The sequence below is a fragment of the Corvus brachyrhynchos genome, unplaced genomic scaffold (assembly GCF_000691975.1).
Source record: "Corvus brachyrhynchos isolate BGI_N302 unplaced genomic scaffold, ASM69197v1 scaffold5, whole genome shotgun sequence".
Classification (NCBI taxonomy): domain Eukaryota; kingdom Metazoa; phylum Chordata; class Aves; order Passeriformes; family Corvidae; genus Corvus; species Corvus brachyrhynchos.
In genome coordinates this window covers 1,896,064-1,898,776 of record NW_008238321.1, presented here as the reverse complement: position 1 = coordinate 1,898,776, position 2,713 = coordinate 1,896,064, and positions in this window count along the sequence as shown.

The following is a 2,713-nucleotide window of genomic DNA, read 5'->3' as shown; positions in this document are numbered from 1 at the left end:
TCCTGATGGAATCCAGCTCTTTTATGCTACTTTTTCAAATGGGATAAGACACCTCACTATTTGATTCAGACTTATCACTATGCCTGAAAAACTCTTAAGAGCTTAAAAAGAACTGCAAAAGAAGAAAAGGCCCTACTGGAAAAGTCTGCTTGAACAAAAGTCGTGCACACAGATGGACAAGTTGCAACATACAAGGAGGAATAAAAAGGTATTTGAAACCAATAATGATGAGAAAAGTCTTACATGAAATCTGAGAATTACTCAAGATCTATTCCTTTCTCCTACTTGCTCCCTCTCACAAAGGCAAAGCCAAGAACAAAGGAGATCCATCCAAGTTCAAAGAGTCCCCATTTGATTTAAAGCTCTTGGTATACAGCCAATCCAGTAAGATTTAAAGATATAACTGTATCTCTTTACAACAGAGATACAACAGTGCATGCTACCCTGTTCATATTGCACATACACACAGTGCAACTAACAGCCCTCTTTTCTGAAGCACTTCCATGAGCTGTTTTCATTTGGATAAGAAAGGAAGGGAATTTAATTTGTACTTGAAACTGATAAAAAATTTTAACAGTGTTTCTGGAATGGACTCTCAATCCTAGAAGTCATGAAACAAAGCTCAGAAGCCAAGAAGCAGATCCAACTGGCCTTTGACCAGACGTGAACTCTTCCCAATCCTGTGAACCTATTAATCCCTGAATGTATGAGGCCAAGCAGTAGTAGAGGTACATCACAACATCACCTGAGCTGTTTTAATTCAGGCCCAACACTCAGAGCACAAACCCAGAGGAAGACTCTACACCACCAAGAGCAGGAGTGGTGCCTGTACAGCTGCACCTGCACACACAGGCAGCTACAGCTGGGCTGCTGCCCATTGCACCTGTAGGGAGACAAGGCATTGGATAAACTGCTCTCAAACTTGGCTGTTAAGCACCACACCACCCAGACATGGCAAGGGGAACCACCTGGAGACGCCCAAACTGCTGGCAGAGGCAGCAAGAGCTGGTTTGAATGCACATACACATGGCTGGCAAGCATCTGAGTTCCTCCCTGCTTCTGAAGAAATCCAGATTAGGACGTTCTCCTTTCCCAATGACAGCACAGCTGCCAGCAGGACACCTACTGATTTGCTTGGTGTTTATTTGCATGCTGTGCTTGCTTACTGCCACCGGGCATAAATATCCAATTTTATCCACTTATTTGAGTTTACTTTGTATCTGGATGCACAAGACGCCTCACTGTACAGTATGCCTCCAAGGCTGACATTTCTCAGAAGACTAAAGGCCTAATGAAAGACTAATAGAACAGTTTTATTGCATTTTGCCACACGTATTTTACAAGTGGTCACCTTGTCTAATAACACTGCACTGACTCAGGTCTCCATTTATCTGCAGATGTCTGAATCACTGTCCTCTGCACTTGAGGTTGTCCAGGAGGAACCACACACACAGACTGCAGACACAGAAGACCTGAACATAGATTTTCAGTCCAAAAAGCTACCCAGCACATAACTTGCAATAACAGCTTTCCTTCCCTGTATCTCTGTCAGCTTCCCTATCCATACAGTCAGACCAGTGATGTTTCAGGAGTGCTTTAAACACTAAGGATGAGAAGCACTACGAAATCCAGATATTATCCTTCTTTGCATATGCTGTGCACATGTATGGTGAGCTGTGATCCAGCATTTAAATCACTGACCCCTAAGTCTGCATTTGTAACTCCAGTCAGAGAAGACAAACTGCCCCCAGACACAACTTGCCCAATACTCACACTACAGAAAAAACAATTACAATAAAAAACCAATGCAACGAGAACTGAAAAACTGCCAATTAAATTTATAACACAATAACCAGATTATAACAGGATTCAATAGGTAATTTCCTTAGTGTAGAGCTTCCAGAAGGTAACCCTACTATTACCCTCCTTTTATACCAGTTGACTTTCAGCCTTTACCAAATTCCTTGCTTCAAACTGTAAGAGCAAAGACAGTTTTAAGAGCCCATACCCATCAACTGTGCCTTTGAACTGTAGGGCAAAATCCAGTAGTTGTAAGCCTGAACATTCATTACTGATTACAAAATTACTTGGAAACCTCTCACAATAGTTCGGTTTCTTTGCATATCATTCCCTTCTCTATTTTATAAACAGAGATGGAGAATCACAGAGGTAAAAGCCCAGCTAGGCAAAGGCAAAGCTCTGGCTGAACAGCCCCGCGCTACTTTAAGCACACATGACGGTAAGGGAAGTGATGCTAAGCATGTATCAAACCAAAGCATGAGATATTGGCTTGGGTTTTGCATCACCAGCACCAGCCGGAGAACAGGAAACTGAAAAGCCCAGCTGAACCTCAGCTGAAGTGCAGCACCAGGCCTCCACTAACACCATTACTCAGCTGCCTGCAACACCTCAGCCAGGGGAGCCCTCCACGCAAAGCCAGCACCGTTCTCCCCGCGGTACGCAGCAGTTTTCTCACGGGTTTTGTGCCCTCGCGTTCCCTTTTCCCCCCTTTTCTCGCTGCAGGTCCGTGCCGGGGCCCACCCGCCCGTCGGGGGGGCCGCTGCCGGGGCACAGAGAGTCGCAAACCCGCCTCCCGGTGCGGCCGAACGGCGGGGAACGACGAACCCTCCTGCGCTCCGCGGTCCCCAGGGTCCACGGGGACGGCGCCGGGCCCCGCCGGGGTCAAGCACCACGCTCAGCCACGGCGGGGGAG